Here is a 13857-nt window from a genome sequence, read left to right as displayed (position 1 = left end):
CCCTCCCTCCCACCCCACGTCTCCCTATCCCCTCCCTCCCACGTCTCCCTATCCCCTCCCTCCCACCCCACGTCTCCCTATCCCCTCCCTCCCTGCCGCCCCGCATCTCCCTATCCTCTCCCTCCCACCCGCGTCTCACTATCCCCTCCCTTCCACCCCACGTCTCCCTATCCCCTCCCTCCCACCCCGCGTCTCACTATCCCCTCCCTCCCACCCCGCTTCTCACTATCCCCTCCCTCCCGCCCCACGTCTCACTATCCCCTCCCTCCCGCCCCACGTCTCACTATCCCCTCCCTCCCGCCCCACGTCTCACTATCCCCTCACTGCCGCCCCGCGTCTCGCTATCCCCTCCCTCCCTGCCGCCCCGCGCCTCCCTATCTCCTCCCTCCCACCCCGCATCTCCCTATCCCCTCCCTTCCACCCCGCGTCTCCCTATCCCCTCCCTCCCACCCCACGTCTCCCTATCCCCTCCCTCCCTGCCGCCCCGCGTCTCCCTATCCTCTCCCTCCCCCCTGCGTCTCACTATCCCCTCACTGCCGCCCCGCGTCTCGCTATCCCCTCCCTCCCACCCCACGTCTCCCTATCCCCTCCCTCCCACCCCACGTCTCCCTATCCCCTCCCTCCCTGCCGCCCCGCGTCTCCCTATCCTCTCCCTCCCACCCGCGTCTCACTGTCCCCTCACTGCCGCCCCGCGTCTCGCTATCCCCTCCCTCCCCGCGCCTCCCTCCCTGCTGCCCCGCGCCTCCCTATCCCCTCACTCCCTGCCGCCCCGCGTCTCCCTATCCCCTCCCTCGCACCCCGCGTCTCACTGTCCCCTCACTGCCGCCCCGCGTCTCGCTATCCCCTCCCTCCCCACGCCTCCCTCCCTGCTGCCCCGCGCCTCCCTATCCCCTCACTCCCTGCCGCCCCGCGTCTCCCTATCCCCTCCCTCGCACCCCGCGTCTCACTATCCCCTCCCTGCCGCCCCACGTCTCGCTATCCCCTCCCTCCCTGCCGCCCCGCGCCTCCCTATCTCCTCCCTCCCACCCCGCATCTCCCTATCCCCTCCCTTCCACCCCACGTCTCCCTATCCCCTCCCTCCCACCCCACGTCTCCCTATCCCCTCCCTCCCTGCCACCCCGCGTCTCCCTATCCTCTCCCTCCCACCCGCGTCTCACTGTCCCCTCACTGCCGCCCCGCGTCTCGCTATCCCCTCCCTCCCCGCGCCTCCCTCCCTGCTGCCCCGCGCCTCCCTATCCCCTCACTCCCTGCCGCCCCGCGTCTCCCTATCCCCTCCCTCGCACCCCGCGTCTCACTATCCCCTCCCTGCCGCCCCACGTCTCGCTATCCCCTCCCTCCCTCCCTGCCGCCCCGCGCCTCCCTATCTCCTCCCTCCCACCCCGCATCTCCCTATCCCCTCCCTTCCACCCCGCGTCTCCCTATCCCCTCCCTCCCACCCCGCGTCTCCCTATCCCCTCCCTCCCACCCCGCGTCTCCCTATCCCCTCCCTCCCACCCCACGTCTCCCTATCCCCTCCCTCCCACCCCGCGTCTCCCTATCCCCTCCCTCCCTGCCGCCCTGCGTCTCCCTATCCCCTCCCTCCCACTCCACGTCTCCCTATCCCCTCCCTCCCTGCCGCCCCGCACCTCCCGATGTTGGAGTTGCCTACAGCAGCGGCAGCTCCGGAGACAACAGGCAGCGCTGTTACCTCTATTTCCGTGCCCTCAGCATCTCCGGCAGCATCTGCTTCCTCCGGGACTGAGGAACCAGGACCACTAAGGCGAGGGGTGGGGGAGTTGTGCTTGGTGGCAAGTGTCTGGGCAGCTCACCCCCAGATCACTTGGACTGCAGCTCCCCGCCTTGTGATCTGGGGGTGAGCTGCAGTCCAAGTGATCTGGGGGTGAGCTGCAGGCCAAGTGATCTGGGCAAGATCACTTGGACTGCAGCACACCCCCAGATCACTTGGACGCAGGGACAGGGAAAAATAAATAAAATAAATGTAAAAAAATTATATATTTATATCACAGCTGCCCGCCTCCCACCGCTGACCAGCGCTCACTTCTGCACGCTGCACCGCCATTGAAAGCTGACCACCGCAGACCACAACTGGCGGTGGTCAGAGGGACATCAACGCCGCAGCGAAGAAGGACAGCTTAGTACCGCCGCATCCCCCGCAGACCATGGGCTCATACGCCACCAACAACCACAGTCCCTTCCGCACCTCTGCTGCACATATCAGGTAATGTTACCCTATGTCCCTGCTGTCACGCTCTCAGTCCCTGCTGTCACTCTCTCTCCCTGTCCCTGAATTGTGGGTCATACCATTTGCTATAATGTGAATTTCGTCTCATACCATATGGTAAAATCAGAATTTTGGCTCATACAGTATGCTGTAATGTGAATTTCGGGTCATACCGTGTGCTATAATGTGAATTTCGGCTCATACAGTGTGGTAAAATCTGAAATTTTGGGTCATAGCGTGTTCTGTAACGTGAATTTCGGCTCATACCGTGTGCTGTAATGTGAATTTCGGCTCATACTGTGTAGTAAAATATGAATTTTGGCTCATACTGTGTGCTGTAATGTGAATTTCGGCTCATACCGTGTGCTGTAATGTGAATTTCGGCTCATACCGTGTGCTATAATGTGAATTTCGGCTCATACCGTGTGCTGTAATGTGAATTTCGGCTCATACCGTGTGCTGTAATGTGAATTTCGGCTCATACTGTGTGGTAAAATATGAATTTCGGATCATACGGTGTGCTGTAATGTGAATTTCGGCTCATACGGTGTGCTGTAATATGAATTTCGGCTCATACGGTGTGCTGTAATGTGAATTTCGGCTCATACTGTGTGGTAAAATATGAATTTTGGCTCATACCATGTGCTGTAGTGTGAATTTTGGCTCATACCATGTGCTGTAGTGTGAATTTCGGCTCATTCCGTGTGCTGTAATGTGAATTTCTAGATAGTATAAGAATTTCTAGATAGTATAAGGGGTCCTAATACACTGAAGGACATGCCCCCATTTGAGTGGCCACACCCCCTCTCCCGGTGGCGCGCGCATAATTGCAACCTTCACTTTTCCATACCCCCACTTCAAAATGTCTACTTCGACCACTGTATATGTATGTGTGTGTGTGTGTATATATATATATATATATATAGTATTCATTCTAGCACCCTGCACCTTTCAAAATCCATGCAGTTCCCCTTTCCTGCCTGGGGTGTCACTCTCTGCTCTGGTGTTTCTCAGCACACACAGGTCTGTATCACAGCACTGAGTAACAGATCAGAGTGTGCGGAGAAGCACCACAGCAGAGAGCGACACCCCGGGCAGGAAAGAGGAACTGCACAGTATTTGAAAGGTGCAGGGTGCTAGAATGAACACTATATATATATATATATATATATATATAGCCAAAGGGCTGGATGCTTTTTAACTTGTGTGCATTTAATATAATATTTGTCAGGTTTTCTTTTGCTGTTATTTGGCTGCTTCAGGAGGATCAACATACCGTTAACACAGCCTCTAGATAACGTGATCACTCCACTGCCCAAGCAACAGGGGAAGGGGAGGGTCGGGAGGACGGGAGGACGGGAGGACGGGGGGGGGGGGGGGGGGGGGGTGTAGGCAGAAATTTTGCCTAGGGTGCCGAGAAACCTTGCACCGGCCCTGGGATTAGCATAGGTTAGAACCTAAGAATCCTTGGCTTAGACATCACTCTCAGACAAAACTAAAATAGGAATAATAAAAAAATTTATTTTCTGTGGCAACAGTTAATAGGTAAGTGAAGGGCAAAAGGTAAGGGCACAGGATGGCCCCAAAACAACTGTTCTTCTTGTTACTTTTATAGTTACACTCATACTTATCAAGACCTTTCACAGACCATTTCCTTTTACTGTTGCAAAGTTACAGCTAGATGAAATCATCTATGCTTCAAGAAGAAAAATGTTAGGCTTGTAATGTATTTATATTATTTGTGTCACTTTTGATTAACATTTTCATTCACTGACATTTTTTAGAGAGCAGCATTTTATGTCAAGCCTGCATATACCATGAGAACACGTTAAATGCTTTCTGCATTATAAACACATTGGCCCTGATTCTCAGGGGCTAATTCAGACCTCATCACTGCTATGCGTTTTCACACAGTGGGCGATCAGGTCTGAACTGCGCATGCGTATGCACCGCAATGTGCAGGTGTGACGGTCCACAGCGCCGGGATGGTGCGAAAAATCAGATTGCACCGGCGATCACAAGAAACTTGACAGGAAGAGGGCGTTTGTGGGTGGCAACTGACCATTTTCAGGGAGTGTTCGGAAAAACGCAGGAGGGACCCGGTGTTTTGTGGGAGGATTTGTGATGTCAGCTCCGGCCCCGATCATCGCAGCGGCTGGGTAAGTCCTGGGCTGTGCAGAGACTGCACAAACTTCTGATTGTGTAGCTCTCCTGCACATGCGATCGATCGCACACCTGCACAGCGATTTTCCCCTCCCCCTGTAGGTGACGACTACCTGATCGCAGGGATGCAAAAAATGCGATCAGGTCTGAATTACCCCCTCAGTCACATGCAGTGATTGTGGCAAAAGTCTTTATGTGAATGCTGCAGCAGAGTTTGTAAATACTGAGACTCCGACTTCCAGCATCCTGCGGTGCCAGTGTATCTTGGGGCATCTTTAGACACACCATGGAACTTTCAACAGCTATATGGTAGGTGCAGTTCTCTGTCTGAGTATGGCCTGTGTGAGCTGTTGTGCGTCTTTAGACGCAGCCGCTGTCTGCGACACACCTTCGACAGGCCTGAGTCTGCAAAGCCACACCCCTGTTACCTCCAAGGATGCCCACTAAAAACCACACTCCCAGCATCCAAATTTGTTCCGCTTTTGGGTGTGGTAATAATAGGGACACTTGTGCAGTGCGACTCAGACACATGCGTAGTACTTACAATATTGACCAACTGCAAAAATATCAACATAGCGTGCTACTGAGAATCAGGCCCATTACTGCAACACGGACGAGCAAGACAGAGTCTTGTGACTTTTCTCTAATAACACATGTAACAGTATTTATTCATGTATAAATTCTCAAACTGATATCAGGTGACAGTAATATAGAAAAATGGACACTCCATGTGATGTTTTCACACAGGTGAGAGATACAGTATACAGGCATATTGGCAGGGGTAGGCTGGACTTGGGTACCTCTCAAGTAGATTTAATTTGCTTCTTTGTGGTCACTGGCGTGCTCTGTATGCATATTAGGCCAGCAGTGGATGCCCCTGGCAGCATCATATGAATGCCTCCCAGCCTCCAGTCACCTCCATACAGTGTGCTGTCACATTGTACTGGACACAACAGACAGCTGGTAGAATGTGGTGATAGGGGCCTAATTCAGATCTGATCGCAGCAGCAAATTTGTTAGCAGTTGGGCAAAACCATGTGCACTGCAGGGGGGGGGGGGGTAGATATAATATGTGCAGAGAGAGTTAGATTTGGGTGGGGTGTGTTCACTCTAAAATCTAAATTGCAGTGTAGAAATAAAACAGGTAGTATTTACTATGCACAGAAACAAAATAACCCACCCAAATCTAACTCTCTCTGCAAATGTTTTATCTGCCACCCCCCCCTGCAGTGCACATGGTTTTGCCCAACTGCTAACAAATTTGCTGCTGCAATCAGATCTGAATTACCCCCAGAATCCAAGCTGTGGGTTGGTTGGAGTTATGCCACCAGAGTATGGGAGGCTATACAGGCGATGAGAGGTGAAAAGGGACTGCAGTAGTGGAAAGTAGTAGGATCACCCCCATAGATCTAAGGTCTGATTTTTAAATTGTCCATATTTTTAAAGCGGCAATCATTTACAAGACAAAACCAAGTTGATTTGAGCACTAATTTATGAGTGGAGGTTGCGATCAGGTATGTGATTTATTACATTTGTAATAAAGAAAACTACTGGGTATAATCATTTGTTGTTTCAAATAACAATACAAGGTAATTGTTTTACTTTAAAATTGTTGGTACATGTTTAGTAGATTATTTGTTTTTAAGGAGTAAATAAATGTATGATCTTTATGCTACGTTAGTAACATTATTTTAAAAATAGACGGTGGCTACAGCACCGACCACATAGTGCAGGGTAAATCACTTAGCACATATAAACATACATGTTCTGATGTATATGTGCTGGCTGGCGTGATGCCTTATACTGAGTCCCAGGTGCCGCATGGTGCCTCAAGCACACAGCACTGCTTATCCCCGGAGGAACCAGCCAAAACATATATTACATACATCAGAACATGTACGTTTATATGTGCTAAGTGGTTCCCCCATGCACTATTTGGTCATCGCTGCAGCCCAGAGGCTGGTCACAGACATGTTTATTTTTATTTATTTTCACTTTATAAAACATAATTTTCCTTCCACTTCTTGACCTAAGGATTGCCCATGACTTACTGCTGGTTGTGAGGGTGACAGAGCAGGGGGAGGTTGAGCTGCTGCAGTGCAGTCCGCAGACCAGTCTACAGCAGCAGAGCCACAGTTTACAGCACAGGAAGCCACAGTTTACCTGATCCCCCTGAAACTGGGCTGCAGGAAACCTTTGCAGTGTGGCACTGTGGGGATCCGGTCTCTAAGTCGACAGTAACTAGGTTGACAATGTCTAGGTCGACCACTATTGGTCGACAGTAACTAGGTTGACAGTGTGTCTAGGTCGACAGGGTCTTTAGGTCGACACGTTCTAGGTCGACAGGTCAAAAGGTCGACATGAGTTTTTCACAATTTGTTTCTTTTTTTGAACCTTTTCATACTTAACGATCCACGTGGACTACGATTGGAACGGTAATCTGTGCCATGCGAGGGGACGCAGTGCACTAATTGGGGTTCCCAGTCACTCTACGAAGAAAACACACCAAAATAACATAAAAAACTCATTTGACCTTTTGACCTGTCGACCTAGAACATGTCGACCTAAAGACCCCGTCGACCTAGACACCCTGTCGACCTAGTTACTGTCGACCAATAGTGGTCGACCTAGACATTGTCGACCTAGTTACTGTCGACCTTCCATACCACGCCCGGCACTGTGATGTCATAAGTTACATTGCCACTCACCATCTCCAATCACCCACATTGATTTAGTGAGTCAGTGAGTCACTGACAAGGCGTCAGCAGAAAAATTAGGGTCCTTTGCCATGTTGGGGACATTTTTTTTTTCATGTGGGGACAAATGTGTGGTTTTTTTTTGTGGCGGCCAATGTGTTTTTGTTCTTCATAAGGGACCAATGTGTCATTTGTCATTTGCTCCCAGCCATTACCATATTTTCAATCCAACCAGTCAGATTGGACAATAAATCTTTAGGTGTTTGGCCAGCATAAGATGCATTTTTGGCAAAAAATAAAAAGACGCCCAATGTTAGCAGAGTTGCACGGGACCTGGCGGCTCACTCACGCCAGGCATCTTGCACTGCATGCTGTATTGAGGCTAGATGTATGAGGACACACCCATACCTCCCAACATGACCCATTCCAGGAGGGACAAAATGCTCTGTTCCTGGACGTCCCTCTTAATTTACGATTGCCATCGCCTGTTTTGAAACACGTTTGTTATACTTAACTAGTTCAAAACAGGGGAGAGCAATCCTAAATTAGGAGGGAAGTCCAGGAACAGAGCATTTTGTCCCTACTGGAATGGGTCATATTCAGGGTCGGATTAAGCCTTGGGGGGGGCCCAGGGCACTTAAGACAGGGGGAACTCCTCCAGCCTTTCCCCTCGTTAGCTCGGCACCCACTCATCATTCAGCTGCCCCTACTCGTCAGGCCTGCCCCCACTTGTAAACTAATCAAATTATAGTTGTATATATTTAGTTTATTTATTTCAGTTACACACACACACACACACACACACACACACACACACACACACACACGTGTGTATGTCATACAGCAGAGGAAGGGGCTTATTCGCCAGACATCAGAGGAGGCAGAGGAGGTCAGTCAGGGTACCGGGCACCCAGTGCTAACTAACACTCCCCTCCTGACAAAGGCACACACTGGGCCCTTACTCCCCAAAAGGACTTCACTCACATTTAAGGCTATAAAGTGCACAGTGCAGGGAGAGGAGAGAGAATACTAAGCAAAGCCACCACCTCTCCTCCTCTCTCTTACCTCTCGGCCGGCTGCTGCAGTCTGGACAGGAGGGGTGCTGCAAGCTGTTTCTCTGGATCTTCTCCTCCTCTTGCACAAATAAGCCCCCTGTGGATGTGGCAGCACGATGAGAGTTACTGCAGGCTGGTCAACAAGGACAGTGACGATGCAGCAGGTGGACACTCTCTTACAGCACTGCGGTGCCCAATAGGAATACAAGTGAGAGAAAAAATTACACTGGCGAGCAGTATGTATTCTTCAGCCGGGGGCCCTCTGGAACAGAGGGGGCCTGAGCTACTGAGCACCTTTGCCCCTCCCTTAATCCGGCTCTGGTCATATTGGGAAGTACGTGCATCTGTATATATTGTATGCAATCTACTGAGCATCTATGTGCATAATTGCTGGGGAGAATAGGACAACTTTACTAAACTTTACTGACGTGGGAAAGTCCCTTCCCACAACTGCACGCATAATGGTGGTCATTCCGAGTTGTTCGCTCTGTAATTTTCTTCACATCGCAGCGATTTTCCGCTAATTGCGCATGCGCAATGTTCACACTGCTCCTGCGCCAAGTAAATTTGCTAAGAAGTTTGGTAATTTACTCACGGCATTACGAGGTTTTTTCTTCGTTCTGGTGATCGTAATGTGATTGACAGGAAGTGGGTGTTTCTGGGCGGAAACTGGACGTTTTATGGGAGTGTGTGAAAAAACGCTACCGTTTCTGGGAAAAACGCGGGAGTGGCTGGAGAAACGGGGGAGTGTCTGGGCGAACGCTGGGTGTGTTTGTGACGTCAAACCAGGAACGAAACTGACTGAACTGATCGCAGTGGCAGAGTAAGTCCCGAGCTACTCAGAAACCGCTAAGAAATTTCTATTCGCAATTTTGAGAATCTATCGTTCGCAATTTTGATAAGCTAAGATTCACTCCCAGTAGGCGGCGGCTTAGCGTGTGCAATGCTGCTAAAAGCAGTTTGCGAGCGAACAACTCGGAATGAGGGCCAATGTGTCCCACTCTGAAATCATGCACTTACGCTGTGTTCTTTCTGGGCATGTGCATTGCAGGAAAACTCAATATACGCCATACTGTATGAAATGGCACAGTACTCATTGTGCATCAGCCCCTGTGTGTGTTGCTATGGCTGTTCAAGCTGTGTGGCATAGCACTTTACTTCTGTGCTTTGTCTATAAATTTCATTTCAGGATTTGAGGTTCAATTATTTTGTTTAATCACATAAAATAATTAGGATTTGCATTGTATATTTAACCAAGAATCAATGCTACCGGAAAGTGAGGAAATATTAAATGTCTCCTTGCTTGCAGTACATAGAGGCTTCCCTGGTAATTTGCTAGATGGTGTGATAAGGCAATACACTACCTTCCACTTCAGCAGCAGAAATAATCAGCTTGTTTTGCATTTAGAACAGGGCTGCAGTGCTGAATAAACAAGATAGGCAGCTCTGAAATGTAGCAAACACAGTTCTCTTGTTTATTTGTATCACATTAGAATTGCAAACACTACACTATCCAGCTACATAGTTTAGCAACACCTGCAGAGCCGTGATGATGCCACAAACTCTGCCTATCATTTCCAGTAATTAAAGGCCTAGCTCAAGCTATAAATTATTTTCTTTCCAAAGATCTTTCATATAACCCATTATAATTTTACAATCGACTTTGCTGTCAAGTTCTGTTGCAATCTGCCATTATTTCACAGAAATTAAAAGTACCAATTTTTTTTTTGTATGTATTATATAAATGAAATAAAATGTTTGATGATGGATCAAAAGATGAATTTGCAAAATAACAAGGAAAATGTATTGCTGTTATTTACTTAAAGGTGGGTACACACTGATAGATATATCTGCAGATCAATTGAATATGCAGATATATCTATGGACGGATCGGGCAGTGTGCTGTGCATACACACTGCCTGATCCGTCGGGGACTGACGTCAATCACCGCCAGCCGCTGCATCATGTGTACGGGTGGCCGGCTGGTCGCCCGTACACACACAGCGATGCACCAATATTGGCAGTCGGCCAGATGCGATATGTCTGTGAACGACGGAGTTCACAGACATATCGCCCTTACACACTGGCCGACGGACCCGCGATATATCGGCCGTTCTATTGACCAGTGTGTACCCACCTTAAGGCTCCCAAACATCAGCAATCAATTGGGCCAATTTGCCAATTTGCAGATGATTGTAAATCTGCAATGTATGGAGTTCACACATCACGGATTCACACCAAAAAATCGTTTGGGATTGTTATATCAGTTGTCATCAGCAATCACAAAAAAAAAAACCCTGCAGATTCTGAGATTTTTTTCCTAGACTTAAAGATTCCCCAATGCACCAATCTGCAGCCATACATTACAGATATTTTTCAGTGATCTGCAGATCATTTTCAGCAACTACAGATCTGTCAATCCCGAAAGCCTCATCAGTTTACTAGAAATGGTCTGAAAATCTGCTGATTGTTACCATACACTAGCTATCTACAGCCCCAATTGATCTGTGAAATCCAACATGTTGGACAACCTGATTTAACAAAATTATAGGCCCTACACACTGGTCGATCTGACTGAAAGATATGAACGATCTCATTCATTAATGAACGAGATACCGTTCATATCTTTCAGTGTGGAGGCACAAGCGATGGACGATGCGCGGCCCCGCGCTCATCCATCGCTGGTGCCCTGTCGGCTGTGCATGCAGGCCAATATGGACGATCTCGTCCATATTTGCCTGCACTTCTATGGAGCCGGGTGATGGGGGGAGTGAAGGAACTTCACTCCCCCCGTCACTGCCCCCCCCCCCCCCCCCGCGCTGCCAGGTCGCCTGTCGGCCAAATCCGCCGTCGGGCAGCTCGGCGGCGGATCGTTAAATGTGTAGGGCCCTTTACTCTGAATCTACAATCTGTGGACCCCATACATTGCAGATTTATTTACGGAACAAATAGCAGAATCTGCAAATAGTTTTTTTGTGATTGCTAATGTATGGGGGCCTTTACCTGAAAGTTTAGTTAAAATGAAAGCTGCTCTGTCAAATTAGTACTGCATCTCAGGTGCTGATAGGGAGCAGTTGTGCTAAACTAGAAAGATACACTAAACAGATTTTCCCCAGCACACCAAGGGGCATTAGCAATAAGACTACATGGTAGTAGATAATTAAGAGATCTTAAGGGCCCTACACACTTAAGGATTTCACTGAAAGATATGAACGATATCGTTTATTAATGAACAAGATATCGTTCATATCTTTCAGTGTGTAGGCACCAGCGATGAACGATGTGCTGCCTCGCGCTCGTTCATCGTTGGTGCCGGCTCATTCATACCTGCAGGCCAGTATGGACAATCTCGTCCATATTAGCTAGCAAGGCTATGGAGCTGGGTGACGGAGGGAGTGAAGAAACTTCACTCCCCCCGTCACCTCCTCCCCCCACTGCCGGATCGTCCGACGGCATATCGGCCATCGGGCAACTCGGCGGCCAGTCGCCCAATGTGTAGGGCCCTTAAGTTACATATATTTGCAAAGATATGGTAAGTCTCCAGGCCTAACATCAAGTCTTCTCTGATACTAAAGGTCCCTACACTGCATGATAACAGTACCCACTCTGGGCCATTTAGGGGACCTAGGGATCACTCCTGATAAGCTGGCATGATGACTGACAGTCTGATGCCGTTTAGTGGCCTGGATGGGGCAGTGAAGGCGTCTTCCATGTAAGCAGAAGCGATAGCTAGTCTGTGCAACTATGAATCAGACCCCTGTGTCACAGTACTTCAATGCTCTGATGGATTGTTATTCTCTCTTCCATTTGTATCAAATTCTGAAACAATTAAAACCCATAACATTCCTTACAATTATTGCATATCTGAGCAATAACAGTTGTGGTTCTGGGATTATTTATTTTACTCTGTAATCCACTACCGTTCCCTACTAGCCATTCTCTATTTCCTTACTGCTGTCTCTAGCTGTGGGATGTATGTCACAACTAATCCTAATAATAATGTTATTTGTATATCACTTTTCTCCCAATAGGACTCAAAGTGTGTTACCTTTGCACTTAAAAAAGAGAAACAAGATACTACATAAACATGTACAGAAAAGAGAACTAAGCATTTTTTGGACATTAGTGAAATGCATGAGAACACAGGCAATCCTTGAGTCTGTTTTTGAAGGTTACTACAGTGGAGGCCTCTCAAACTGTCTAAAAATACACACTGGGTGATTTTGAGCTGAAAGCAGCTCAGTTTTGGTGTGTTGAGCTCAAAGCCACCCAGTGTGTATGGACAAGCGATGAGCGGTGAGCGCTGATGCGCCCCCCCCGCTTCATTGCTGGCGGCCGCCGTTCATCTACTGGTATTACCAGTAGATGAACAGCGGGGTGAGCGGCTTTCCATAGCGTCCTGCTATGGAAAACCGCTCACCCCCGCTGACATCGCTGGGCAAGGGAGAAAAGCATTCAGTGTGTTTGCACAGAGCGCTTTTCAGCCCAGCGATGTTGGCGATCATCGCTGTGCATACACGCTGGGCAAAAACGCCCAGGGTGTATGCACCTTAAGGAAGCGAGTTCCAGAGAGTCGAAACCACACAGCTAAAAGCTTAACCCTCAATTGTTGTATGGGAGAGTCTATGTACTTCTAATGCTGGTGATATATCATCTGTTCGATTGAACAGACACTATATCGCGAGCGGGTCAGCAGGTGTGCACAGCATCGTTCAGAAACATATTGCTTTGGCTGCTCATCACAGCTGATGCCCGATATAGCTGCAGATATATTGGCACATCTTGTTGTGTGTACGGATGACCCGTCATCGAACCATACACTGGCTGCATGGACTGACATCACAGCATGTTGGGCAAATTCAAATGCCTGCCCAGCTGTGATGTGAGGACTGATATATCAAGCGGGCAATCGGTAAGTGTATATGCTTGCCTGAACCTGCCACAGTGACTGCGGGTCTGCCATTATGTCGGCGTAGTGTGTACTAGAGAAGTGCACTTGAAATTTTTCGGGTTTTGTGTTTTGGTTTTGGGTTCGGTTCCACGGCCGTGTTTTGGGTTCGACCGCGTTTTGGCAAAACCTCACCGAATTTTTTTTGTCGGATTCGGGTGTGTTTTGGATTCGGGTGTTTTTTTTCAAAAAACCCTAAAAAACAGCTTAAATCATAGAATTTGGGGGTCATTTTGATCCCAAAGTATTATTAACCTCAAAAACCATAATTTCCACTCATTTTCAGTCTATTCTGAACACCTCACACCTCACAATATTATTTTTAGTCCTAAAATTTGCACCGAGGTCGCTGTGTGAGTAAGCTAAGCGACCCTAGTGGCCGACACAAACACCTGGCCCATCTAGGAGTGGCACTGCAGTGTCACGCAGGATGGCCCTTCCAAAAAACACTCCCCAAACAGCACATGACGCAAAGAAAAAAAGAGGCGCAATGAGGTAGCTGTGTGAGTAAGCTAAGCGACCCTAGTGGCCGACACAAACACCTGGCCCATCTAGGAGTGTCACTGCAGTGTCACGCAGGATGGCCCTTCCAAAAAACACTCCCCAAACAGCACATAACGCAAAGAAAAAAAGAGGCGCAATGAGGTAGCTGTGTGAGTAAGCTAAGCGACCCTAGTGGCCGACACAAACACCTGGCCCATCTAGGAGTGGCACTGCAGTGTCACGCAGGATGGCCCTTCCAAAAAACACTCCCCAAACAGCACATGACGCAAA

At 48.9% G+C, this 13857-nt stretch overlaps 1 protein-coding gene across 6 annotated transcripts in view; it reads left to right on the top strand.

Annotated features, from left to right (window-relative positions):
* APBA2 (amyloid beta precursor protein binding family A member 2) overlaps positions 1-13857 on the top strand; it is a 645362-nt gene that overhangs the window by 36737 nt on the left and 594768 nt on the right. Inside the window, exon 2 of one of the 6 annotated variants that reach the window (XM_063926235.1) lies at positions 2007-2218. The exons of the other annotated variants lie outside the window; for them this stretch is intronic. The gene's annotated coding sequence lies outside the window, so the exon portion shown is untranslated. The remainder of the gene's footprint in view (positions 1-2006; positions 2219-13857) is intronic. 6 annotated transcript variants of the gene reach the window in all.

Source organism: Pseudophryne corroboree, chromosome 6 (genome assembly GCF_028390025.1).
Source record: "Pseudophryne corroboree isolate aPseCor3 chromosome 6, aPseCor3.hap2, whole genome shotgun sequence".
Classification (NCBI taxonomy): domain Eukaryota; kingdom Metazoa; phylum Chordata; class Amphibia; order Anura; family Myobatrachidae; genus Pseudophryne; species Pseudophryne corroboree.
The sequence above is the reverse complement of the archived record's forward strand: the minus strand, read 5'-3'. Positions and strand labels throughout refer to the sequence as shown.